Raw genomic sequence first — 12,704 nt, forward strand, 5'->3', positions numbered from 1 at the left:
CATTTATTTAGGTCTTTAATTTCTTCAAGCAATGATTTGTGGTTTGAATTGTACAAACTTTTTACCTCCGTGTTTAACCTTATTCCTAAATGGAAATATTTTCTTAATTTTATGATTGGATTATAAATTTCTGGCATATAGAAATATAATTGAGTTTTGTATATTGATCTTCTGCCTTGTAACCTTACTGGACTTATTTTTATTATCTTTATTCTGCAAGGATTCCTATACATAAAATCCAGTCATCTGCAAATAGGCCTGAAAAAAACAAAAATACTCAGTTTAAATTGTGAAAAATAAAACTATCCCTTATGCTCAGTGTAGAACTCCCAATACTGTGTTGAATAAAGTGACAAAAGCAGACTTAGTCTTTTTCCTGATCTTAAGATAACAGCTTTCAATTTCTCACCAATAAGAATGGTATTAGTTATCGGTTTTCTGTAGATATCCTTTATCAAAGGCATTTTCTGCATCTAATATGCATATTTTCCACATTATTTTATTAATATTGTATTGATTTCCATATGTTGAACCAACTATACATTCCTGAGACACTCCCACCTATTCATTAAATATCTATTACTTTAAATTTGGTTTGCTATTATTTTGCTGAGAATATCTGTGTCAATATCCATAGAGGACACTGCCATACAATATTTTTTCATGAGAACTTTGGCTTTACCAGCATAATATTGGCATCTTAAAATTAGTTAAGAAGTGTTCCTATATGTCTGATTTAAAAAAAAAGTGTTTAGGATGTATTCGTGTTAATCTTTTAAATGTTTGATTGACTTCACTGTGAAGTCGTCTGGTTCTGAGTGATTCTTTGTGTGAAGCTTTTTAATTACTAACTCCATTTGTTTACTTGTTATAGATCTCTTCACATTTTATTGTTCATCTTAAGTTTCGGCAATATGTATCTTTCTAGAAATATACTCATTCTTGTTTAAATGTTAAATATACTTATTTAAAATATCCCCTTAACCTCCACTTGTATTTCTGTAAAGTCTATAGTTATGATCCATTTTTAGTTCCTGATATAAATGACTGAGATTTTTCTCTATTTTCTTGGTTGGTATGCCTAGAGTCATCAACTGTGTGGATCTTTTCAAAGAATCAGTTTTTAGTTTTGTTTACTTTTCTCTATATCTTGTCTCATTTTTTTGTTCTCTATTATTTACTCCTTCCTTCTTTAGCTTGCTTTGGATTTTGTTTGCTGTTCTTTTAATCATTAAAGTTGGAGATTAGATTACTGATTTAGGATCTTCGTATTTCATTGGAGACATTTACAGCTATAAATGTGATTAATAACCACATATTTTTTAATTTCCTAAATTTCCTTCTGCTATTGATTTCTAATTTTCTTTAATGTGTTTGGAGAACATACTTTATAGGAGTCCCATCCTTTGAAATTTTTTTGAGGCTTGTTTTATGAAGAAACAGATGGTCTATCCTAGAAAATGTTCCTTAAGCACTTGAGAAGAATGTGTGTTCTCCTGTTGGGCAGAGTGTCTATTAGTTCTAATTAACTTATAATGTTATTCAAATCTTCTACTTCCTTGGTATCTTCTATCTGCTTGCTTTATACATTATTGAAAGTTGGGTATCAGAGTGTTCAAGTATTATTAAAATATCTCTTTCTGCCTTTAGTTCTTTTAATTGGTACAGTTGTTGCTACATTTGATGGTGTCTGAAGCTTTACTTTTTTTGCATTCTTCTTTGTTTTTCAGATGTCACATTGGCTGATTTTTTTCTTTTGCCTTGCACTGATCTGCTATTGATCTTTTCTACTGAATTTTTTATCTCAGTTATTTTAGTTTTCAACTACAGGATTTGTATTTGATCCCTTTTTATAATTTCTATCTCCTTATTGATATTCTGTATTTGTTGAGAGAACGTTCTCATATGTTCCTTTAGTTATTTAGACTTTGTCGCCTTTAGTTCTTTGAACACATTTAAAATAGGTAATTTATAGTCCTACCATCCAGGCTTCCTTGGGGATAGTTTCTATTGATTTTTTTTTTCTTTTGTGTGGTTAATACTTCCTCGTTTCTTTGTATGTATCATGATGTTTTGATGAAAAATGTACATTTCAAATACTTTAAGGTGCAACTCTGGAAATCAGATATTCCTCCTACCCAGAGTTTGTTATTAGTGCTGATTGCTTTTGTTATTTTGTTAATGGCATTTCTGAACAAATTTTAATGTCTGTTTCTTTATAATCTATGTCCATTAAAATTTCTATTTAGTTAGCTTAGTGATCAGGTAATAACTAAATAGGGATTTTTAAAAATTGCTAGAAAAGTAAGCTTCCCACACTTTGCTGAGGGACTGTTGTGACTGTTAGGGAACACAACCAGAAATTTTAAACCCAAATGTAGCCTTCATTTCCTGCTGTGCAGAGCCTCAGGGAATATCAGAAGTAAGACCTTATATATGTTCTCATGCTTTTTTCCTGAATATACGCACAACTCTATGAATGAATGATGCTTCCTAGGAATATGTCAGAAATTTTTAGACCCCCTATTGACATCTCATTCTTCACCTCTCCCTTTTAAGATTTTGGTTAATCTCTTGTCTTCCCCAACTCTTATAAATCATTTTAGGCAGTCAGGATGTTAAACATTTGACAAATACCTTTTGGGGAGAAGCTTTTAGCACTCAGCAAGTTCAAGTGAGGTGAAATTAAAGTAGGCTATTTGAGTAGAGTAGAACCACTACTCAGGTCAAGTAATTACTATTCTTTGTATTCTTTGGAAATAAAGTTTAGAAAGAACTACACTGCTATTTTGCTTCTCTGATACAAGGAATATGGCCTATTATCTTTTCAAGGCTACTGCTGAGTTGTATGTAGAGTGGTGGATGAAACCAGAGCAAATTAAATACCACAAAGCATCCTGTTGATGCTGAGACTCAGCCATTTTTCTTGATAAAATGCTACTTCATTGTGGAAATCTTTGGTTAATTTTCAGAGTTCTGAGGAATTTGATTCTGACAGTTTCTGACTGCTTTTATTGCTTTTTTGGAGTGTCTTTAACCCATCATTTTCACAGCTATCACTCCATCATTTATTTTCATTGGAAATTTAGAAATACTTCTCTGCTTTGAACTTGCACAATTCTGGGACAAAATCTGAAGGAAGTCTTCCTTTTACGGTGGTTAGGGGATTTTTTTTTTTTTTTTTGACAGAATGCCTAAAAAGATATGTATGTTTAAAACTCAAACGTGCCAAGTATTTTTGTCAGTGTCAGTTATATTATGACAATTGTAGAGGAGCACTTTTGTCCACTGGATTAAAATTTTAGGTTTCTGAGATTCTGCAAATTTTTTTATTGTTCCATTAAGTGGTTGGATTTTTCTGTTGTAAAATTATTTTTAAGTGGTTTGCAATTTTTTTTATATTAAGTTGCTATTATTGTCTTGATAATTTTTACTTCCTCTATTTGTCCTTTTCCTTTGCATTAACTATAATTATTTCATACTTTTCCTGTTACCAAATTGTTTCCTTTGTTGAGCATTGATGTTTTTCTCACAGCTTAGTTTACTAATTTGCCATAATCCCTTTGTATTTCATTATATCTTCTAAAAATTAATTTTCTTTTTACACTTTTCCATTGTACAACAAACTTGAATGCAATATATTTTTTAAAAAAGAAGGATTTTATGTATTTATTCAAGAGAGACACTCAGAGGGAGGCAGAGACACGGGTAGAGGGAGAAGCAGGCTCCCCACAGGCAGCCCGATGTGGGACTCTATCCCAGGATCCCAGGATCATGACCTGAGCCAAAGGCAGACCCTCAACCACTGAGCCACCCAGGTGCCCTGCAAACACCTTTTCCTTAAAGGTCTGTCTCCAAAAGGAATTTATCTGACATTTGTATTTTTTCCTTTTTATCCTTAGGTAGCATTTTTACATAGCTCCCTTCACATATCTTTTACGTATATGTATGTATATCTAAAATTAGAATTTTTTTTCTAAATATATTTTTTCTGTAAAACAAACATTTATAATTATAGGTTCCAGTTATTATTCTTATTATTAAAATACATAATAAAAAAATTCCAAATATCCCTACCCTAGTCAGCTTGCATTTTATCAAGGGAAGGACAGACATAAAATATAATCCTAGTCCCATACCATAAAATGAGAACATAGAGAATAGGTTTTATGGTTTGGAACTGAGAGCACGATTATTGAGACATCTCCATGGCGTGAACCAGGATGGTGTCACTGAGGTGTTGAAAACAAATGCCTTGGATTACAGGGACATGCAATCTTAATTTGAAATTGTGATTTGAGAAGTTAAATATTATATATTTTATATGTCTCTTCCATTGCAAGATATTTTGGGGAAAAGTGAGTTTGGTAATACCAACACCTACATAATTAAAAAACCTCCAATCTACATATTTTCCTGCCTGATTTTTACTATAAAAGCTGTTAATATCAGACATTAGCTTTCCTACCCTCTGTCAGTGTGAGCAAACAGATAGTTTAGTCAGTTTTGATTGATCAATACAAAGAAAAAGTTTGCTCAGGGGATAATTTATGGAAAAGGCACTATTTCCTGGGACGCCTGGGTGGCTCAGAGGTTGAGTGTCTGCCTTTGACTCAGGGCGATCCTGGTCCCGGGATCAAGTCCCACATCGGGCTCCCTATAGGGAGCCTGCTTCTCCCTGTCTATGTTCTGCCTCTCTCTGACTCTCATGAATAAATAAATAAAATCTCTAAAAAAAAAAAAAAAAAGAAAGAAAGAAAGAAAAGGCCCTAGTCCCTAAATTAAAAAAAAAAAAAAATGATAATATACATTCATCTCTTCAGCTAAACGAGAGATGCCCACGATTTGAAATAATGGGAAAAAAGCCTAGAAATCAAGCTAACATTTAAGGAGGCTGAAATCTGAGTTCCGAATAGCAACTCTGATGGTCTGATTTGGTCTAGAACTCTATCTCTGGACTTCTGTTTTATGTCTCGTGAGAAATTCTTAGTAAATGCATTATCATTGATACAAAATGACAAGGATAACTCATTTGGTTACTTATAATATCAAAAAGCTTGTATTGTAATCCACTCCTAATCACACATAGTTTTTTTTAAATTAATATTTGGTCAGAGATAATCAGTATTTCTCCCTCTAGCAGTTATTTTCACTGTGACAATGTCAGATTTCAACCTACGTGTCATCAGAATCTTAAAAGTAGAATAAACAGAAAATAGTATAGAAGAAGAAATAGGGCAGACCCGGTGGCTCAGCGGGTTAGCACCGCCTTCAGCCCAGGGCCTGGGCCTGGAGACCCGTGATCGAGTCCCACATCCGGCTGGTTGCATGGAGCCTGCTTCTCCCTCTGCCTGTGTCTCTGCCTATCTCTCTCTGTGTCTCTCATGAATAAATAAATAAAATCTTAAAAAATAAAAAAAAAAGAAGAAAATACTGAGGACTTTAAAAATTAAACACTAAACCACAAATCTAAGAAACAACAAAATTATGCATATTTATCCACTGAAAACCAGTGGCAACTAATGGCAAAGAGAAAATGTTAAGAGCTCTGCCAAAACAAGAAAAAATACTATTTACAAACAGACAAGGGTTAAGAATTACAGCCATCTTTTCATCCGAAATTATGCAAACAAGACAAGAGTGGTACCTTTGATGTGCTGAAAGAAAAAATAAAACTCTCAATACAGTATTCTATAAACAGTGAAAACACTCTTCAGAGCTTAAGGAGAAATAAATACTTTCAGGGAAATGAAAACTAAAGGAATCCATTGCTATAAGACCTTGTGTGCAAGAAATGTTAGAGAAAGGTCTTTAGGAAAAAGGCATGAGATCAATCAGCAAATTAGTCAGTAATATGTGAAGAATGTTAAAAAAATAGAAGTAAATACAGTTTTTCTTATTCACAGTTTTTCTAAAACATAACTGATGAAAAATAGGCCAAATTATATGTTAGCTGTTTAAAAAATAAAATTCAGGATGATGATGGTACAAAGGATGGCAGAGGGCATACGTTTTACACAACTAAAAAATTTTTAGACTGAACATGAGATGGTAATATGCTACAGGATTTAAATGTATGTTTAAAACCCAGAACTAGTAAAAAAAAATATATGCTTAAGGGATCCCTGGGTGGCACAGTGGTTTAGCGCCTGCCTTTGGCCCAGGGCGCGATCCTGGAGACCCGGAATCGAATCCCACATCGGGCTCCCAGTGCATGGAGCCTGCTTCTCCCTCTGCCTATGTCTCTGCCTCTCTCTCTCTCTCTCCGTGTGACTATCATAAATAAATAAAAATTAAAAAAAAATATGCTTAAATAATATTAAATTAAAGGGACTCAATTATAAACTGCTAAATTAAAGCCAAAAAAGGCATAAAAAGAGAAAAAAAGGAACAAGAAAGGACCAAATGGAGAAGATAGAAAACAGCTAACAAGATGCTACTTGATAATCCAACCGCATCAGTAATCACTGGGAATTTCAATGATCTAAACCCATTAGTTAAGAGAATTTTACATAAAAAAATGATTCAACTATATGTTGTCAGTAAGAAATCCACTGCAAATATAACACATGAATAGATTATGATAAAAGGATGGAGAAAAATGCAATCAAGTATTAACCAAAATAGATCTATATTAATTTCAGACTAATTACACTTCAGTAAAAGAAATATTTTTAGTAAAAAAAAATATTTTCAGGGATAGATGGGAACAATTCAGAATGATAAAAAGGGCAAATTTTACCCCAAAGACTTACGAATCCTAAATTTGTATGCATATGTCATCAGAGCATCAAAATACACAGGGAAATAATGGATTGAAATGAAAGAATAGATAAATTTGTAACTGTCACTTGAGACATCATTATTCCTCTCTCAGAAATTGACAGAACAAGTAACCAGAATCAATAAAGAAATAGATAACCCAAAAGACACCATCCATCACTTGGATCTGTTTGAGAATCCTGGAATACTCAATCTAACAACAGAGTTGTGGGTGATTTCAAAGCCCACTATGTAATCCTTAATCTAATCACATTTTAAAAACTAAGAGATTATTTGCTCAGCTTCTTCCTTACAAAAAGAAGATGGATTTTCAAAAGTACTGCATTAGGAACAACAACTGATAATAAGAGCAATTTCTTAATTTAGTCTGTCCAATTTTCCTTTCATCATTTTTCTTTGCTATTACCTTTTAAATAATATTTTATCTAGCTTTCAAGATGTAGTTTCTGATAGAACTTTTAGACAACATTGTTCATGTTTGATACATGTGCCCATTTATAATCCCTAGTCATGACTTACTGTACCTTTCATCATTATTTGCAATATATTTCATGATCTCATATAATTTAAAGGCTAAATCCAACTTTAGTGAAGAGATCCAAAGATTATATCTCATTATGTTAATTCTTTTCTATTATTATGTCTTCTGAATCTCTAATAGCCTTTTCTTCTTCCTATTTTCCTTTTTTCTCAAGTAACTATGAAAATATTAAGTATTTAATATAGTATGAAACTTTAAATATAGTATGAAGCTTTTATTTAGCAATTCAAATATAGTAAATACTTATTAATTACAAATTTAAATAAGAATTCTGCTTTAGTTTCGAATTTTGAAATCTGGGTTTATTTAGGGGCTTTTAATATTATAACAAAATAATTTTTTTTCAAGATTTTATTTTTTTATTCAGAGAGACACAGAGAGAGAGGCAGAGACATAGGAAGAGGGAGAAGCAGGTTCCCTGTAGGGTGCCCGATGTGGGACTCCATCCCAGGACCCCAGGGGGGTCCCTGAACTGAAGGTGTCAGACCCTCAACCACTGAGCCACCAGGTACCCCAATTGAAATTACTTATAATTTTATAGTATGCATATATATATATATATAAATAATATATATAATTATATATATAGTTGATAATATAAATGTTGTTATATATATATAGAGAGAGAGAATATAAATATAAACATTAATGGTTGTAACTAATGGATCAAGAGCTAACATAATCCCATTAAATATACCAATGCAAAAAATATATATAGAGAGAGAGACAGAGCAAGAAATGTTTTCAATGTCTTCAAAATAGGAATACTCCTGATTTAGTAGAAACTTTCTTTAGTCAGGTGTAGTACATTAGTGAAATTTCATTTTAAATGTATCCCACTAGTGGTCATACTCATATGACTTAAAAAGATGAAGCGAGGGAAAATTCTTTGTGGAGACCTCCTTAGGCTATTGGGAACTGGCTGTTAGCTCTACATTTGTTTGTCTTTCATTCGTTATTTTAAAATAATTTCAAATTTACAATATGTATGCAGAGATTTTACAGAACCTCACAGCATTGTTGCTACTTGGGCAGTGTATCACTTTCTTAGAAAGTTCCCACATACTGTCCATGACAATCCTTTCAATCAGATGTCATCCAATACATGGGAAAAAAAATGAGAATTTCTCAACCAGCAAGTGTGTCAGAACTAGAATTATATCTTCATCTACCTTGTTGACACAAAATAAATTAAAAAAAAATTTAAAGAAAAGGGGAAAATGTTTTATTGGAGCCCAAGTTAGGACATCTGTCTGGGATACAAGTCTTCCCAAAGAAGAGAGCGCTCCAAGGAAGGAACATTTGGTACGGGTTATCTGTGTGTTTTACAAAGAGTGAGAAATCATCATGACAAGGACATTCCAGAAAGTTAGAGATCTTATCTTATGTTTTTACTATGTGCAAGCTGCATGATTTTAATCTAGAGGGAGCAGGGAAGGAGGTTTTTGTTTTGTTTTTCTTATCTTTATGTTTAGAATGCTCCTTTTTGGTGGTTGGTTGCTTGATTTAATTTAATTAATTTATTTATTTAAAGCAGATGTACAACATGTGCTCAGGGCAGAAAAAGAGCCCTGCTTTGAGGTTTCTTGGAGTCATTTTGATCTCGGTAAATGTTAAAGTAATAACTTCCCTGAAAGCCCACAAACAGGACCCGCTAAGTTTAAAAGTTGAGCATTTCCTTTAACTCAACTCTAAAGCATTTACCCTCTACTGTATCAACAAAACCTAATACTCATATTCTTAAGGAGTAGAGTAATACATGCAAAAGAAGACTAGTTGAGGATTTAGACACTGGAACTTTAGTACTGGTTTTGCAGCTAACAATGTTGGTGACTTGAGCCATGTAGACGAACTTCTCTGGGCCTTAATTCTTACATCTTGAGTAGAAAGGAATTGAAGTAGCTAACCCATAAATCTCCACCAAGTTCTAAAGTTTTATGATTATTTTAGATTCATCCTTCCTCTGTTTATAAGCACTGGGCATTTGCCAAAGGCCATTTTAGAGAATGAGAACAGAAAAATCTTACTATTGCAAATCGTCAAAAATGTATGTCATTGTAGACACATCTGTAGGATCTTGAAGTTTAAGTTTCATTAGCTTCACTGTAACTCTGCCCTTTAGTGACATCACTCAAAATGGCTTTGATGGCATGTTTTGTTCGTGAGGTGGGAAAGAGGAAATAGTGGAATATTTAATGGTATTACCCAGAAATTCTCCTGATCCCTTTTCCTGTCTGAAGTGTTGAGGGGTAGAGGGGTGGCCTACTTCTAATAGTGACTAAGAAAAAATGAATTTACTGCTTCCTAGGAAGGATGGAAGAGCCTCTTCTAGAATCTTACTAGAGTGGTAAGATAGAAGTTGCATTGGTTGTAAAGCCAAAGTGATGAAGGATCAAGCACTTATTTTCATTTCAAAATTAAGCTGTCAACAGTGTACCTAGTATACTGGAGAAAGCAAGGATTCCCCAAATCTACTTAAAAAAAAAACATTATCTAAAGATATGAGCAATTTGGTAATCAAATATGAATATAATTAGTGACCAGCCACATGACAAACATATTTAACAGCTTGAGTGTTGGGGAAAAATATTTAAATATAATTCTAAAAATAAATGTGTTAAATGTAGGGAAAATAAGATTAGGTCTCAGGCTACCCTGCCTTTGCCTCATAAACCACTATGAATTTGGTCACACAAAAATTCCATCTCACAAAATCCCATTGGATAGAAATAGAAACTAGCCTTTTTTGTTGCAATCTAAAATATTCTGCAGACTAAAATAACTCGTAGTTTTGGATGATTTCACATCTGTCTAACATAACATTCACTTTTGTTTTTGTTTTTTTAAGGAGGATACAGCTTTTAAGCAGCAATGAGGACATTTATGCACTGAAATCTCTTCAACATAAGTTACCAAACCCTTCAAGACCTAGGAAGATGGGGCTGATTATTTCCCACATGTTGGTCAAGGTCATGGAGGAAAAAATAGTATAAAAAGTTAATATTGCAAGAAAGACTTAGCATCAAAAATGAAATAATATTTGATACTGAAAAAGATATTATCCCCATAGCTCTGCCAAACTCAATGTCTACACAAATTATTATCTCTCTTTTAAGTGTAACTTACAGTTATGTAAGTTACAGTTCTCTAAGGACAGCTTTAACTGCTTTCTGTTACTTAGAAATTTCCTCTGTTTTACTTCTCTCAGACAAAATGACTTTAATTTTTACAATGCCATTTCCTTTTATGTCAGAACTGTGTGCCATGGTAAAGAATTTCCAATTGAATATACCTATTCTCTTTCTTTCTACAAAATATACATGCCAAGTGAATATCCTACGTTTAATTTGCTAAGATAAAGAATGTCTGATAGTCTTTGTACTAAAATCTTAATATTTATCTTCACTTTAAGAATTGTTAGTTTGCTGGATATAAGAAAAGTTCACTTTCTTGTGGAGGTGATAAGGTTAATATATAATAACTCATAGATTAACACTACAGTGAGCTTTTATTCCTAGAATAAAAGATAAATATATTACAAGTCCTCTACTCTTATTTATCTTTTTTTTAATCAGCTCTGAGGAAAAAGCCTTAAAAAATGCTTTATATATAAATTCAGCCTACTAAATAGGATAAAATTGCCTGTACTGTTACAATTATACTGTCAACTTTTCTGAACTCAGTTTCTCTGTTCTTTGCTTATAGTTGTGCTTAGAAGTAACTTCTAGAATCCACATTTTCACTATGTGTCCTAAAATAAATGAATAACTAAGAAGTTCTATACCTACCTTAGTATTTATTTAAAATACAGATATTATATATATAACATATATAACCTATATATATATCGATAATATATTTTGAAAATATAAATAAAATTTAGATCTTTACCTGTAAATGTTTAATGATGGAGTTTAGGAAATATGATGGCAGTGGTGGCAGCACAGATTTTGGTCTTTCCAAATTCCCATTAAGTCGACTAAATAGAGCCAACAAAATCTCCTATACAGCATATCCGCAAACTAAATGAAAGTGCCTTCACATACTCCAAGATGAAAGCAGATGGCCAACCATGGGGAAAGGAGTAGGGATGGAGAGCCTTCAGATCATGATGCACGTTTAACAAGTGTTAAAAGAAGGAATGGGTGGGAAATGTATCAGTCTACACCCCAGTTCTGAGAAAAATTTGACCTGGCCAATGAGCTGCCCATTGATCAGTCCTGAAATGGGCAGAAATCAAATGGATCTAGTACTCCCTATCAGGCTCAATCTTTGGCTGGGAGCAGCCTTGAAGGAGCAAGGTCTTGGAGCCTGAGAAATATGCTTTGGTCTGAATGTAATAGAAGCAGTGAGGTGAGAGCTGGAGGCTAAAAGAAAGCTATGCTCCTATTAAAGGCTGCCAAAGAGATCTGCACCTTAATGGCTGCAGCAGTTTACCCATTAAACTCATACATATAGTTTTCTAAACTCTTGAATGGTTTCCTGGGGCCTCCTTTTCTGAGAAAAGTTACTGAAATGAACCACAGCTCCTTTTTTTCCCTGCTGTAACTAGGGGCACAACTGGGTAGGAATTCCAATAAATCTTTTAAAAAGACCTCATTCAGATTTTGGAACTTGATTTCTCTTCTTAGTTAGAACACTGATGCTGGATATTGAGTAGCCATCTTGTGACTATCAGGTAAAAATTGGTAAGAATGTAGAGAATATATAAAGGAAAAAGAAGTTATAAAAATTAAAATAAATATATCTGATGAAGCTAGAGACAGACATTCCAATCTGTATGATTCCAAAAATCAGAATCTTTAAGATAAAAATATAATTAATGAAGAATTAAAAGTTCAAACTAGACAGATGAAGTGAAAACTGAATTCAAGCATATACTCAAAAATATAATTCTCCAAAGAAAATTGCAAGATAGAAAATACAGAATAGAATTTGAATTAGAGGATAAAAAAAATGGTCTATTAAGCTTCTAATAATGATTTCATAAACTTACAGCCAATTAAAGAATATGCCATTTAACAAGACAATACCAATAATTTTTCAGAATTAGTGTAAAATATGTGTTATCCAACTAAGTAACCACAAAACCCTAATTGGTCTCAAACAGGAGTCAAAGCTAATTAATGCTAAGACACACAATCAAAATGACTGACTTAGCAAGCAAAAAAGATGTTGGAACTAAGTCAGATTTGATGATAAGATTACCTATGAAGGAGTAACACACTAATCACAGCAATCATATTTTACTGAAATAAAATCTTCAAAGTGCAGGGGATCTCTGGGTGGCGCAGGGACATGATCCTGGAATCCTGGGATCAAGTCCCACATCGGGCTCCATGCATGGAGCCTGCTTCTCCCTCTGCCTGTCTCTCTCAAT

At 33.1% G+C, this 12,704-nt stretch overlaps 1 long non-coding RNA gene across 1 annotated transcript in view; it reads right to left on the reverse strand.

The window, feature by feature from the left end:
- LOC125754829 (uncharacterized) overlaps positions 1 to 12,704 on the reverse strand; it is a 57,898-nt gene that overhangs the window by 15,882 nt on the left and 29,312 nt on the right. The window lies entirely within an intron of this gene.

The sequence above is a fragment of the Canis lupus genome, chromosome 3 (assembly GCF_003254725.2).
Source record: "Canis lupus dingo isolate Sandy chromosome 3, ASM325472v2, whole genome shotgun sequence".
Lineage (NCBI taxonomy): Eukaryota > Metazoa > Chordata > Mammalia > Carnivora > Canidae > Canis > Canis lupus.